The 15,920-nt window shown below is 40.6% G+C and overlaps 1 pseudogene; it reads right to left on the reverse strand.

Moving 5' to 3' along the window:
- Positions 1 to 3,209: 3,209 nt before the first annotated feature.
- Positions 3,210 to 9,413, reverse strand: LOC101836517 (annotated as a pseudogene).
- Positions 9,414 to 15,920: the final 6,507 nt, after the last annotated feature.

The following is a 15,920-nucleotide window of genomic DNA, read 5'->3' on the forward strand; positions in this document are numbered from 1 at the left end:
CTAGAGGTATCACCATCCCTGATTTTAAGCTCTACTACAGAGCTATAGTAATAAGAGACTACATGATCCTGGCATAAAAACAGACAGGTGCGTCAATGAAATCTAATTGAAGACCCAGATGTAAATCCACACATCCATGGACACCTGCTTTTTTGACAAAGAAGACAAAATTATACAATGGAAAGAAAGAAAGCCTCTTCAACAAATGGTGCTGGTCTAACTGGAGGGCAGCATGTAGAAGAATACAAACAGATCCATATCTATCACCATGCACAAACCTCTAGTGATCTAAAGGGATGAAACCAGCTGGCAAGCTAAGCAATAGTGGAGAGACCACCTTGAGTGCCCATTCCTGATAATGAACTTGATGTCTATAACCATCCTGGAGCCTTCATCCAGGGACTGATGGAAGCAGAGGCAAACACCCACAGTTAAACACTAAACTGAACCCATAGAACCCAGTGACAGAGAGAGAGGAGCGATGAGCAAATTGGCAAAGAATGGGCTGGCAAAACTAGCAGAGACAGGTGATCTGAACAGGGGAGAGCTCTTGGACCCCAGACCGATAGCTGGGAGGCCAGTGTGGGACTGATCCAGACCCCCTGAATGTGAGAGTCAGTGAGGAGGCCTGGGTAATCTATGGGACCCTGGGCAGTGAATCAGAGTTTATCCCTGGCATACAAACGGACTTCGTGTGTCCATAACACAAAGAGGGATGCTCCGTCAACCTGGACTCTTAGGGGAGTGCCTGGACCCTGCCCTGAGTTAAATGACAGACTCTGGATATCCCCTATGTGGAAGGAAGTGGGGATAGGGTGGGAGGCTGTGGAGAATAGTGGGGGGGGGTTGCAGGAGGAGGGGAGGGAGAGGGAACTGGGATTGACATGTGAAGCAAGCTATTTAAAATTAAAATGATAAAATAAAAAAAGAAAGAAAAAAGAAAAGAAAAAAACCCTCAAGTTCAAGTGGATAAAATCTCAACGTAAGTCCAGATACATATAGCATGATAGAAAAGAAAGTGGGTGAGTATCTTGAATGCATTGGCACAGAAGACAACTTCCTGAACAGAACACCAATAGGGCAGACTCTAAGACTAACAATTTTTCTGGAGTCAGATGTGCTACCATTGCTATCTTATACACATTCATTAAAGTTAATAGAATTATACCGCAAGTCACTAAAATTCTTTTAATGTTGAAAAAAAGACTGACAATTAATAAATGAGACCTCATGAACCTGAAAAGCATCTCTAAGACAAAGGACACTATTAATAGGACAAAATGGCAGTCTCTCCTCTGGTAGGAGAGCTGGTAGGGGAAACTGTAGTTGCACTGTAAAATACATTTATAAAGAAAAAATAAAAACAACGACTAAAGTTAATTTTTCTAGCAAGATAAAAAAAGTATATTGTGAAGTTGATTAAACCAAATGGAAGCAAGGATGTCATCTCCATCTACAACACACAGATTAATGAATTTAGTTCATTTCTGATTTCAGTTGCTTGAGCAGAGGATACAGGGCCAACACTTGTATAGCTGCTCCTTTCATTGCCCAGTAGCACTCATTATGTTGAAAACTGTTCCAAGGCTTTGCCAAGAGACTAGAAAGTCATAAAGATAACTGGGTGCACAGCTTCAAAATGTCTTCCATCACACATTAAAGGTCCTGCTAACGAAATGGCTACAATATATGAGACAAGATTGGACATTTTCCATTCCAGGATTTGAAGACATTGTTATTGGCAGGAAGAAATGATGCCATTTTGTCCAAAAGCCACTTCCACCAACCTACATTAAAACTCAGAATGTTACAAATTAGAGACTGTTTTAAAGAGAAAGTAGCCACATTAGCTTCTCATTGCTGTAACAAACCACTTGAGCATAGTCAACTCCAAAAGACTAAATATTTATTTGGCTCCAAGTAGTGTAGGTTTGAGTTGCCATTCCCCTTGCCTCAGGGCTTCAAGGTCTGTGAAGAAGCAGTGCACCACAGTTGGATGTGTGCAGAGGCAACTGCTCACCTCATAGTAGTTGGAGAGCAACAGAGAGAAGTGACGGTGTGTCTTGTTTCTGTTTGTGGTCATTACCCAGTGAATGTACTTCCTGGTCAGGCCCGGGGCTCTACATCCCTGATGATCTCCCATCTCCTAATATCAACCCATGATGGGGACCAAGTCTTCAAGTCATGGCTTATTGTGAGATATCAATACACTGGAACACCTGTGTGCAGAGAACAGGGAGCCATTTTGAGCCTGCTGAGAATAGTCTGTAAGCTTAGGTAGAATTCATTGTCCTGGAGCCACATACTCATAATGCAAACTATGGTGCTTTTAAGACTGGTCATTGCTGAGTTGTCATTTAAAAAATTGAAGTTTTGTCCTATATTAAGTGAAAATTAATATGTTAGAATTTTCTTTGAAATTTTTTAAAGAATTGGACATAAAGATCAAGAAATGGAAATGATGGACAGGACTTGTGATTTACATGATGGAAAACCTTTGCACAGCCATTTCAAAATGCTCATTGAATTTTGAAATCTCAACATGGCAAAATTTCAAATCTATCTTTTCCATGTTGAGTTCATGCAAAAATGGTAATATTTTAAACACACTGGGATAAACAAAACATTACAACCATCAATTTTACATATTGTATTTCATGTGATGTCTAGAAAACTTGAAATGACCCCCATGACAGCTCATTGAATTGTACATGTGCAGCCATAGGATATTATCTGACATGAGTCACTAGAGCTGTGAACTGATGTTAACAGTTAATAACTTATCCGTCCCAGTAATGCCCACCTGACTCTCTATTTTGCTTTCCTTTTTATAGGTTTTATCACCTTCTGTCAACTAAGGTGTTTGTCTATTTTTAAGATGGATTATAATTGTCAATCTGTCTCTCCAGAATGCAAGACAATGTCTAGCATATAGTGACCACTCGATAAATAATTCCTAAAATCAGTCTGTGTTTGTAGAAATCCAACGTTTAAATCAAAGTAGAATTTCCCCACTTCTTTCCTCTGATTTTATTTTTTAATTTTTATTTGTAGTGAATAGTGAATATTACCTAGGGTAGAAAGTGGAGGTTAGGGCTTAGTTCCCTCCCACTGAGGAGATACTAGAGATAGGGGTATGTAGTATCTTCTTTTCGATGCCTAACCACCTGTGAGATTGACAGGTGAGAAGGGAGGTGACCACCCTGAGCTCAGCAGCTGCTGGTGTTGAACTATAGGCAATATTGGGCTGTAGGCTGGTTGGTGAAGATGACTGAATTCAGATAATTTTTCTAAGCTTGTTGCTCCCTAGCTAACTCCTGGTTGAAGGAGCCCAGCCCCTTTGAAATTCTGCACACAATTCTCTTTCCTCTTCCTCCAACTCCAGCGCTGCTTCAGACAAGCATCTGGCTTGCCATCCCCACTCAGCTTCCACGGACTTCAGCTTGGCACTGTTCCCTTTTCTCTTGTCGTTGCGGTTTCTTGAGTTTTCCTGATGGCAGCTCGCTGATCTCGAGTCATGCCCTTCCAGCAATAATGCGCAGAACCTGGTAAGGCGCTTGGGGCTGCTGGGCAGCCTGAGGATTCTCGGTCAGTAGATCGTTGGTGATTCGCTTCTTGATCTCCATGAGGTTGGCCTCCTGTTGCTGCTGCTGTTCACAGAGCTGCTTCAGGGCCTGCTGAGCTGCTTGAGTCTTGTTAGCATTGGCCATAGCAGTCCTCGTGGCTGCTCCACAGGATTCCTCCAGCCTGGCCAGTTCAGCAGCTCCTGCGTCCAGGGCTAGGCGCAGCTGGTCACTAAGCAAAGCCGTACAGGCCTCCTCTTCTCTGGCTGCCCGGTGCTCCTGTAGCTGTTTTGCCAGGTTGTATCTGACCTGTTCCTGCTGCGTCTGCGTTCGCAGGTGTGAGGCCCTCTCCAGGTCGTCTCCAAGGAAGTACTGCATGCTGGATGGGTCGTAGCACGCGTTCCTGTCAAAATAAGGGACTGGAAACTTCTGGAGGTGGGCTGGATCGCAGAGGTCAAATTCGTGTTCATTCTTGAATTGCTGCCTTTGCTCCTGAAAATACTGTACTTTCTTGGACAAACGACATGCCCGTTCTGCCTCTTCCTTCTCGAGCATCTGTGCTACCAGATCATAGTGCACCTGCTTGGTACGATAAGCCATTTCTTTGCTTCTTCTCTCTTTTGCTTCCCGAAGCTTCCATTCTTCCACCTGGTAGTTCAGGGCTTTCACATCTACCCCCAAGACTCGGCCCCGCACATTGAAGAATCAGCATTGCCATTCCTTTTCTCGAATTCTTCTAGCCTCAATGGCTGCTATCTCCTTGGGATCTGGTGTGAGGTCAAACTTGTAAATCTTGCTGTGACTTCTGACTTGTCTCAGCAAGCATGGGCTCAGGACCCGCCTGCCCTGGGATTCTCCCCCAAAGTGATAGGAGTCCTTCTACAGACCTACACTTCCCCAGCTCAGTCCGCTACGGCTTCGACTACTGCGGAGCAATCTTTCCTCTGATTTTAGATGTTATTCAGTTTCAAATAAAACCCTCTTAAAAAATAGAATAAAAACAATACCATTATTTCCCAAATTCCTGAACTGTTATTCCTACTTAGGTTTGTTTTAGTCAGTGTCACATTGTCTATTAACTGTAAGATGAAATTCTCAGAGTTAATACAGCCTTTCTGGGTAGATTCTGGTTTTGATGAGTGACAGTGCCATTTTGATTAACCACAGATGTCTTTGAATTCCTCCCCCCTCTTCCTATTGCCTATTGTGACTGTCTTGTGGGATGTGTCTTTATCTCCTCTCTGTGTCACACTACCAGGCTCTCCATTGATCCTTAGAGAATAGGAGTTTGGCATTGAGGTCAGTTTTGTCCTTTATTTCCCGAATCACTTAGTGGCTGAGTTTTCCATAAAAACGGAGGTTGCCTTTTTATCTCATTTTTCATTTGCTTCATCATTAATGACTCTAATTCATGAAAATTCTGATAAACCTGCAGTACACAACATGTGTTCTGTCAGTGTTAAATGTTGAAGTTCTCTTCTCCTGTTGTTCGATTTCCTTTTTAAAGCAATTATATTGGCATCAACATCTTCTTAAATATAAGCAAGTTTTCTCTTGTGTAGTTAGTGACCTCAGCACTATGCAGTAAATCTTTGTGTGGAAAGTATTTTTTCCCTTTTATTGATAATAGATTTTTTTCTTACATATAGCCTGATTTACAGTTTCCTCTCTATATACTCCTCCCCAGTTACTCCCCAGCTCCCCTCCTATCTATGCCCATTCTCTTTCTGTCTCATTAGAAAACAAACAGGTTTCTAGCAGTGCAGTATGAATGAGTATATGTGTATTGTCATAACCAACGTAGGGCAAAGCATATGATTACACCACAGTGGGAAAAGAGCAGGGTTCTTTCAATGTGCAAATAGAAATGCATATATGCAACATGCAAATATGAAAATGTAAACAGTGTGTAGGTATTCTTTCACTTTTACTGTTTGACTGAGAACAGGGAAAAAAAGAAAACCAATGTTTAATCTAAGTATCTTGCTGACCTCTAGTGGTTTTATGTGGTATATATATATATACATATACACACACATATATATATATATAAGTTATACATCTATATGAGACACATAATATATAAGGAATATATAGGAAATGTATAAAACATATATGATACATGTTTAATATACTAGCAAATTTTAATTGTGCAAATTAATACACATTATTCTGAAGTTTAGACATATGCATACAATGTGCTCTAATCATATTTACCCTATACCGCTTTTTCTTCATCTTTTTTTCCTCTTTAGCATCTCTAATATTTCCTATTAAAATGTTTGAGTGTATATGCATGTTTTGTGTACACATAGGTGTGCACCATGTGTATATAAGGCTCTTGGAGATCAGAAGAGGGCATAGAATCCTCTGAGAGTGGAGTTACAGGACGTGGGTCCTCTGGAAGAGCGGTCACTGTTCCTAACAGCCAATCAATTGCTCCAGCCTCCTAGTAGTCCTTACCTTACTTTCTTCCTTTTCCTTCTGACTTCAACATTAAGAGAATATATGTAGTTCATGTCCTTGTAAGACCACTCTGCTTTCCTGACTTGATAAGCTTCAGTTTAATTCATTTTCCTTTAAACTAAATAATTTCATTTATCTTCATGAACAAAATAAGTCCCCCTTGTGGGGGATTTATTAATTTGTTGAAGGCACCCATCCCAATTCCATAACGGGGCTATTGTGAATAGTCCAGAAGTCAACATGAGTATGCAAGTATCTTTAAAACAAGCTCACTCTGTTTCTTTTGTCAGTACACCCAGTGCCATAGTTAGTCATATAATAGCTTCATTTTTATATTTTTGAGGAGCCTCCATGATGATTTCCATGGTAGCTAGATCAGTTTACTTCCTGATACCAGTATAAAGATGCTCTATACTCTAGCCAAAAGGCATTTTTACTTTTGATGATAATTATTCTAACTGGGTAACGTGGATTCATTCTTACTTTGCTTTGTATTTCATTGAAGCTGAAGAGGTTGGACTTTTTTGCTGCCTATTTGTTCTTCATTTGGAAAGTGTCTGCTCAGTTCATTGGCCTATTTGGTGCTGTATTCTTTGTTCTAAAGTTTAGACTTCCATCTTTTGAGTTTTTTACAAAGCCTTGAGATTATAAGCCCCATTGGATGGATAACTGGTGATGTTTTTCTCCCATTTTGTAGGATGCCTTCACTGTACTGATCATTTCTTTTGCTCAGAGCTATTAATATTGAGGCAATCTAGGTTGGAGCCATGGCTCAATGGTCAAAAGCACTTACAGAAGACATAGGTTCAATACCCAACACGCACCAAACCTCTCATAATCATCTGTAAACCGAGTCTAGTAGGATTTCACTCTCTCTTCTGGTCTCTGAGGGCCCTACATGCATGACATGCACAAACATATATGCAGACAAAACACCCATATACACACAAAACAGTAAAATAAAAAATATGGAATTTTTATTTATCAATTCTTACTGTTATTTCCTGGAAGATCAGAATAATAGTAAAAAAGTCATTACCTACACCTCTACTCTATCCTGTTCTTCTATGCTCCACTCCATCAGTTTCCATGTTTTTGGTGTTATTTAAGGTCTCTGGTCAATTTTAAACTAATTTTTTTACAGGATGAGAGATAATAATCTAGTTCCAATCTTCTAAATATGAATAACTACTTTTCCTGCATCACTTGTAAAAAGATTGTCTCTTTTGCTTTTGACATTTTTTTCCCAAAGAGAAAAAAACAAAGAGAAATCAGATGGCTATAAATGTGTGGTTTCTTTTCTGTTTGGTGCCCATAATTATGTTTGCTCCTACGGCTCTAAATTATAATTTGATGTCAGATATTGTGATGCATCCATCATTACTCTTTTCAGTTAGGGTTATTTTGTATATTCAAAATTTTTTCTGTATAACTTTAAAAATTATAGGGTTTTTGTTTCTATAATGAGTGACATTGGACAGACTCTGGAGATTCCCCCATGAAGGGCCTTACCCTCCCTGGGGATCAGAGTGAGGATTAGGAGGAGGCTCGGGGGGCCTGGTGGAGGACTAGGGGAGGAGGGTAGGGAGAGGGAGCTGGGATTGACATGTGAAGCAAGCTTGTTTCTAATTTTTTTGTTTTTTTATGAGACAGGGTTTCTCTGTATTGCTTTTTGGAGGCTGTCGGTCCAGCCTGGCCTCGAACTCACAGAGATCCACCTGTCTCTGCCTCCCGAGTGCTGGGATTAAAGGCGTGCACCATCACCGCCCGGCTTCTAATTTAAATTTAAAAAGTGAAAAAAACTTGCAATAAAATGCTTGGAAAATAAAAAAATGTCATTGGAATTTTTATGAGGATTCAATCCAAGCCCGAGTTCATTTCTGCCAACATGAGCATTTTAGCAATTTTAGTTCTAGAAGTCTGTGAACATAAGAGCTAAAATAAATAAAATAGAAATAAAAAACATACAAAAAACAAAACAATACAAAAATAAGTGAAACAAAGAGTTGTTTTTTGTGAGAAAAACAATAACGTTGACAAACTCTTACCTTACTTAATTTAAATGTGGAGAAAGAATATCCAAATTAATTAAATTAGAAATGAAAAGGACACAAAACATCTGAGAGTCATAAGGCCATCCTTTAAAAACCTGTGCTCCAAAAAACTGGAAAATCTAAAAGAAATGGATAGTTTTTTGACACATACCACTAATTAAAGGCAAATCAAAATCAGATAAGCAATATAAGTAGGCCTATAACTACTAGTGAAATAGAAGCAGTCATAAAAATCTCTCCCTAGAAACAGACAAACAAACAAACAAACAACCAAAACAAGGTTGAATTCTACCAGACTTTAAATAATAGTAAATGCAAATATTTCTCAAATTATTCCACAAAATGGAAACAGAAGAAACATTTCATGAGACCAAAGTTATCCTGATATGTAAACCACATAAACGTCCAACAAAGAAAATTACAGACCAATTTTCCTTAGGGATATACGTGCAAAATAATAAAATTATTACAAACTGAATCCAGTAGCACAAGGAAGAAGGCTTTATCCCAGAGATGCAGGACTGGTTCAACATATATAAATTGATAAAGGTAATCCACCATACAAAGAAACTGAAAAACAAAACCACATGATCATCTCATTAGATGCAGAAAGAGCCTGAGACAAAATCGAACATCATTTCATTGTAAAAGTCTTGGAGATATTAGGGATACAAAGGACACACCTTAGCATAATAAGGGCAGTTTACAGCAAATTCATAGATACCATGAAGTTAAGTGTAGAGAATCTTAAAGGAATTCCACTAAAATCAAGAACAAGACAACACTTGAAGTCAATGTACCTTAATTTACAGGTGATATGATTGTATACACAAGTGACCCTATAATTGTACTGGGAAGCTCTTACAGCTGATAAACAGTTTCAATAAAGTGGATGGATACTAAATTAACTCACAAAAATCAGTAGCCCACAAACCAAAACACAAAAAACAAATAGAGAAATCAGGGAAACAACACTTTCACAATAGGCTCAAATACAAAATATTTTGGGTAACACTAAATAAGCAGGTGAAAGATCTGTATGATAAAAACTTCAAGACTTTGAAAAAAGAAATTGAAGAAGATATCAAAAGATGGAAAGATTTCCCATGTTCATAGATCTGTAGACTTAGCTCAGTAAAAATGGCCTTCTTGCCAAAAGCAATCTTCAGATTCAATTAAATCTCCATCGATATTTCAACACAATTCTCTTTTAAAATGTTTTCCTTTATTCTTCTTTCATACATTACATATTTACCACAGTTTTCCCTCCCTCTACTTCTCCCACTTCCTCCCCTACCTCACCTCTCCCACAGATCCACTTCTGCTCCATTTCCCTGGGGGGTGGGAAGAACACGATTTCCAGGGATATCCACCAAACATGGCCTAGGAAGTTTCAATAAGAATAGGCACAGATACTCATATCAAGGCTGGACTAGGCAATATGAGGAAAAGGGTCCCAAGTTCAGGCAAAGGACTCAGAGACACCCCCCACTTCCACTTTAGGAGTCCCACATAAACACCAAGCTACATAACCATAAGGTATATGCAGGGGAAGTAGTTCAGACCCACAGAGGGTCCATGTTTGTTGCTTCAGTCTCTATTAGTCCCTATGAACCCTACTGAGCTCATTCTATGTGCTGTGTTTTTGGAGTCCTCTATCTCTCTGGTCCTACAATCTTTCTTGCCCCTCTTCTACAGAGTTCTGGCTCTGTCTAGGATTTCGATATGGGTCTCTGCATCTGCTCCTATGAGTTGCTGTATGAAGCCACTCTGATGACAGTTAGGTTAGGCACTGAATATCATTAAGAATCATGCCTTTGGCTTTTTTTCAGTCATGTTTAGTTCTGTTCTGTGCTTTTCTTCCTATCCTTCCTCTGGTTCCTGGACATTCAGGCAATGCCAGGTGTGGGACTCAAGTTGGACCAGTAATTGCTTGACCACTCCCACAAGTTCTGTGCCATTATTACCCCAGAACATCTTGTAGTAAGGAACATAGTGTAGGTTGAAGGTTTTGTGGCTGTGCTGATATCCCAATCCCACTTCTAGGAGCCTTGCCTGGTCATAGAAGACGACTAGTTTGGGCTACTTATCCCCCATTAGTGACAGATTTCACTAGGGTCATTCTCATAGATTTCAGAACATTCCCAATGCACTAGGTTTCTACATCATCCCCCCAAAGTCACCCAATTACAGTAACCTCTTCCAGTACACTCTCCTTCTGTACCTCCCATTCTTGTATGATCTCTCATGTTCCCACCCATACCTACCCCAGTACTCCCACAAAATCTATTCTATTTCCCCTACCCAGGGAGATCCATGTGCCCACCCTTGAGCCCTCCTTGTTACTTAGCCTCTCTGGGTCAGTGGTTTGTGGTATGATTATCCTGTACTTAACAGCTAATGTCCACTTATACGTGAGTACATAGCATGTTTGTCTTTCTGGGTTCAAGTTATTGAACTCAGGATGATATTTTCTGGTTTTACACATTTGCCTACACGTTTCATTGTGTCATTTTTCCTACTTAATGTTTTTATTGATTATTTGGGAATTTCACATCATGTACATGTACCCTGATCACGCTTGTTTCTCAGTCCTCCCCGGTATGCCCTCTTGTAACTTCCCTACCTCAGAAGAAGAAGAAGGTAAAGGAGAAGGAGAGTGAGGAAGAGGAAGAAAAGAAGAAGTAGAAGTAGAAGTGGAAGAAGAAGAAGAAGAAGAAGAAGAAGAAGAAGAAGAAGAAGAAGAAGAAGAAGAAACTTGATCAATTTGTGTTGCCCATACACTCACTGAAGCATAGTCAAATTCCCAGTGGCCAGCCCCTTAAAGAAAACTGAGTCCTCCACCCTTGCCACACCCTTCCAGAAGCCATCAGTTGTTTATAGCTACACTTCAGCATACTTACCACAATTGTTGAGAGTTTTCTTCTATGGCTTTATGTCTAGGTTGTGACTTTTTCAGGGTGGGGGAGGGAGCTATGTAGGGGTTGTCATAGAGCCTTCTATGCCCCTCTTTCTCAACTGACAGTCTGCGGTCATCTCTACCACTATATAAGTAGCTTTGTTGCCATTTTCTTTCAGAGGAAGCATGGATCACAGATTTCTACATGTTTTCTGGGAACAGCACTGCTCTTCAGGAGGCAGGGCAGATCACAAACATCTGCATTGTCTTTGGTGATAAAACAGGCCATGGACATCCACACAGTCCCCAGCTGCAGTACGACCATGGAGCCAGACATGGCTTCTTGGTGGCAGCATGGACCATAGATATCAACATTGCCTCTGGAAGTATTCCAGGCCAGTCACATCAGCATGGATTCTCTCAGCAACCAGGACCACAGACACTAATATGTCCTCCTGTGGTAGCACAGACTACTGATATCCATTTGGGAGGCAAGGGTCTTGAACATTTACCTGGCCTCCAGTGGCAGCCCAGACCGCAAATACCCACACGAATCTTGATCTTCAACATGGGCTAGGACAGTGGATCGTGGACACCAACATGGCCTCCAGGGGCATAGATGTCTTTCAAGAGGGTCCAATACAGACAATGAACCATTATTCATTTAGGACATCTTGCTATTGCTCAGAGCCAGGGCGGTTAAGTGGCTGGGTATTGTGTTTGGGAGGGTGAGTCTGAGCATTCTCTAGGCTGCTGCCTATCACCCTGAAGACCCTACTTGTTAAAGGCAGGTTCTTCTGTTCACCCCAGTCTTCTCTCACACACATCTGTTACTGCATCATGTCTCTAGTTCTGCCTCTCACCACTGTTCAGTCACTGCTCTGGTCCTCTATCTTTCCCTCTCTTCATCTCATATTCATTCATCATAGTGGCATTGAAAACTGGAGTGTGTCACACAGTCTCTATATCTATATCATCTATCTATCTGTCTGTCTGTATATCATCTATCTATCATCCATATATTTTGTTTGTTTAAACAGCTGTACATGCAAATATTCATCACAAAAAGTGCTTGTTCTGGTTCATGCTTTCTGGTTTCTGATACACTATAAATACTGAACCATCACTGTGACTTGTTTCAGATATTCTGCTGTTGCCCAGAAAAAGGGTGATCTTGTGGTTAGACAGAGCATCTGGGAACAGGTTCTGTGTGAGCTGATGCATACCTCCCTTGCCCTCAATGTTGCCACCTGAGACTCACAGAGCTCCATCTTTGTGCTTGTAACCTTCAGGTAGCACCACTGCCCAGTACTCAGTCTCCCATCAGGGTAAGCAACATGGGCTGCAACCACAGCAGCTTTGTACTGAGGGTCTGTTGGTGGGCTTAGCACTGGCTCTATTCAGTAATGATATCTGGTTTTACAGGACCAGTTCTTCCATACACTCCAGAAACTCATAGATGGAGTAGATATAGTGGTGGACCTACTCAAAGCACCAGATCTTGGCCTGGATGGCAGGTGATCTGGTCAGTCTGGGCTGATTCTGTTATGGTTTTGGGCAGCTGAGTGTGCTGTCTTGTATAAACATACCACATTTTCCTTTTCCATTCTTTAGCTGAGGAACATCTAGGCTGTTTCCAGTATCTGGTTATTATGACTAAAGCTGCAATGATCATAGTTGAGCAAGTGTTCTTGTGGTAGGAGGGAGTGTCCTTTGGGTATATGTTCAAGAGTGGTTAGCTGGGCTTTGATGTAGAAAATTCCCAATTTTCCGAGGGACTGCTGTATTGATTCCCAGTGGCTATATGAGTTTGCACACCCCCCAGAAATGGAGGAGTGTTTTCCTTGCTCTACATACTCACCAGCATAAGCTGTCACTGGAGTTTTTGATCTTATCCACTCTTACAGGTATAAGATGGAAACTCAAAGTCATTTTGATTTGCAGTTCTCTAATGGCTAAGGATGTTGACCATTTCTTTAAGTGTTTCTTAGGCATTTGAGATTCCTCTGTTGAGAATTCTCTATTTAGATCTGTACCCCCTTTTCAATTGGAATATTTGGTTTGTTGATGTTTAGTTTCTTGAGTTCTTCATATATTTTGAAATATTAGTCCTCTACTGGCTACGAAGTTGGTAAAATCTTTTCCCAATCTGCAGGCTGACATTTTGTCTTAATGATATGTCCATTGCATTACTGAAGCTTTTTCCATTTCATGATGTCCCATTTATTAATTGTTGATCTTAGTTCCTGTGCTAATGTTGTTCTGCTCAGAAAGTTGTCTCCTATGCCAATGAGTTCAAGGCTAGTCTCCATTTTCTCTTCTATTAGGTTCAGTGTATCTGGTTTTATGTTGAAGTCTTTGACCCATTTATAGTTGAGCTTTGTACAGGGTGATAAGTATGAATTAATTTGCATTCTTCTACATGCTTAATCATTTCCCTGGTAAACTTATTGGATTCTATACATGATGCATGTGAAGTGCTGCGACGTTCTGCGCCTTAAAGATGGTGCCAGCTTCTGCCTACCACCCTCCTGATGGTGAGCACTCTCGGAGTAAACAACTCCATATTTGCTCAAGGCTCGGGTCCACGGCTTGCTTCCGTGTGTGGACATATCTGCTGTCGCCAAGTGGCATGCTGGGGTTGGCTATGCCTAGGCCATATAAGCTGTGGGCTGGCTTTCCCCGGGGAGAAGAAGACTGTTTCAAGGTTCCTGAATAAACCGCTTGGAGAAGAGTTCCCGAGTCGCATCTTCCTTGTTGGTTGAGGCGGTCTCGACAGATGCCTATTGAGCAGTGAATAGATCTTATTTCTGTATCCTCATGTTGCTCACTCTCATGGGTATATTACCTTTTAACATCTGGGTTTTTTTTGCATATCACTTTGTAATGTGGGGCAGTGGTATTTAGGTTAGGACTAATTTTATCATATCACTAAGGAAACACTTTGAATATTTCTCCATGATACAGAAATCATGATAATTCCTACTTTAAGTGTGAGTGCGAAAATTACCACAAGTGTTATGTGAACTTCATTTAGAAAAATTGAAAGAAAATCCCACTGTGTTCCTTAGGTTGCTTCTATTCCTTCGGCGTAATCAATGGTTCTCTCTTTGCCTTCTGTGTTCCAGGGATTATAGCACTTGCCATCATGGCAACCTAAATGTATTAAAAACCAGTATTCAAAATAGTTGTTTCCCCAGTCCCATGTAATTTCCTCATGCGTGTGATGATAAATAACCCTGTGAAATCTTGTAGGACTCTACAACCTTGCTGTGCACTTTTCTTTCTCCAGTTATCTGTGTAGTGAAAGTTTAACTATTTTTGGCCATGTCATCTAATAGAATCTCCCTCAGTTTTCAATCACATTGTTGATCCTCTACCATCACATATTCATTAGGATGGCCTTTCGTTCACTCTATGTTTTCCAGTTTTCATCAGGGTTGTTTTGAGTAAGATGTTGGCATTGAGATTAAGTCTTTAAACTTATTATTGAATTAGTACATATAACAGTGATCAAATGTTAATTACACATGTTTACAAGTGTCAGCCCCTCATTTTGGAAAACAATGAGGTGGATATGGTACTGCTCAGGCAACGAGAATATGTTTAGCAAGTATCAAAGATGGGGAAAGCAGAGGATTACTGGCCTATATGCTTTCATAGTAAGACCAAACAGCTGTGAGGTTTTATAGAGTTAAAGTGTAGGTATGAAAAAAAGATATGCTTTAAATAGTTGACAATTATCACTGAGAGAACTTGACTGCTCACTTTAGGTAATGTTAGTAAAGGCAGAAGAAGGCCTAGCAGAACAATGAAGATTTCTTGATTCGGAAGAATGCATGTGTTGCAGATTGTCACTACCCTGCTTTTGGATTTCAGAGGAAGGTCTGTTAGTGCCTCCACAGATAGTTACTGATCTATTAAATTAATACCTGCTTAAAGTTTCATCAAGGAAAACAGAACAAAAATCACTTGATCAAACTCACCTTCTTTTGCTTACCTGAGGTGTTAATGCCAGAATCTGAGGATTTGTAACCTTACTTCCATTCTAAGTCATCAACAAATAATTATCTTTTTAAATTTTTATTTTTAAATTTAAATTAAAACAAGGTTGCTTCACATGTCACTTCCAGGTCCCTCTCCCTTTTCCTCCCCTTCTCCCATGCCCTCCCACCAACCCCTCCAATATCCCCTCATTTCCCCAGGGAGGGTGAGGCCCTCCATGATGAGTGTCCATAGTCTGTCATTTCATCCAGGACAGGGCCTAGACCCTCCCACAAGAGTCCAGGGTGAGAATGCATCTCTCACTGTTGGATGGGCACCCAAGTCCATTTGTATGCCCAGGATAAATACTGATCTCCTACCCAAGGCCCAATAGATTACCTAGGCCTCTTCACTGACACCCATGTTCCAGGGGTCTTGATCAGTTCCAGGATGGATTTCCAGGCATCAGTCTGGGATTCAAGAGCTAACCCTTGTCAGTTCAGCTGTTTCTGGGGGTTAAACCAGCCCAGTCTTAACCCCTTTGCTCATTAGTCCTCCCTCTCTGTCACTGGATTCCATGAGTTCAGCTCAGGGTTTAGCTGTGGGAGTCTGCCTCTGCTTCTATCAGCCACTGAATGAAGGTTCTGTTTCCCAGACTGTCTGGCTGTGGGACTGTAGGCTGGCACTCCTCAGATCTATGTCTAAAATCCATATGTGAGAGAATACATGCCATGTATCTATTTTTGTGACTGGGTTACCTCACTCAGGATGGTGTCTAGTACCATCCATTTGCCTGCAAATTTCATGATTCCATTGGTTTTTTTCTGCTGAATAGTACTCCATTGTGTAAATGTACCACATTTTCTCTATCCACTCTTCAGTTGAGGGCCATCTAGGTTGCTTCCAAGTTCTGGCTATTACAAATAATGCTGCTATGAACATAGTGGAACAGAC

This window comes from Mesocricetus auratus, unplaced genomic scaffold (assembly GCF_017639785.1).
Source record: "Mesocricetus auratus isolate SY011 unplaced genomic scaffold, BCM_Maur_2.0 Super-Scaffold_6730, whole genome shotgun sequence".
NCBI lineage: Eukaryota > Metazoa > Chordata > Mammalia > Rodentia > Cricetidae > Mesocricetus > Mesocricetus auratus.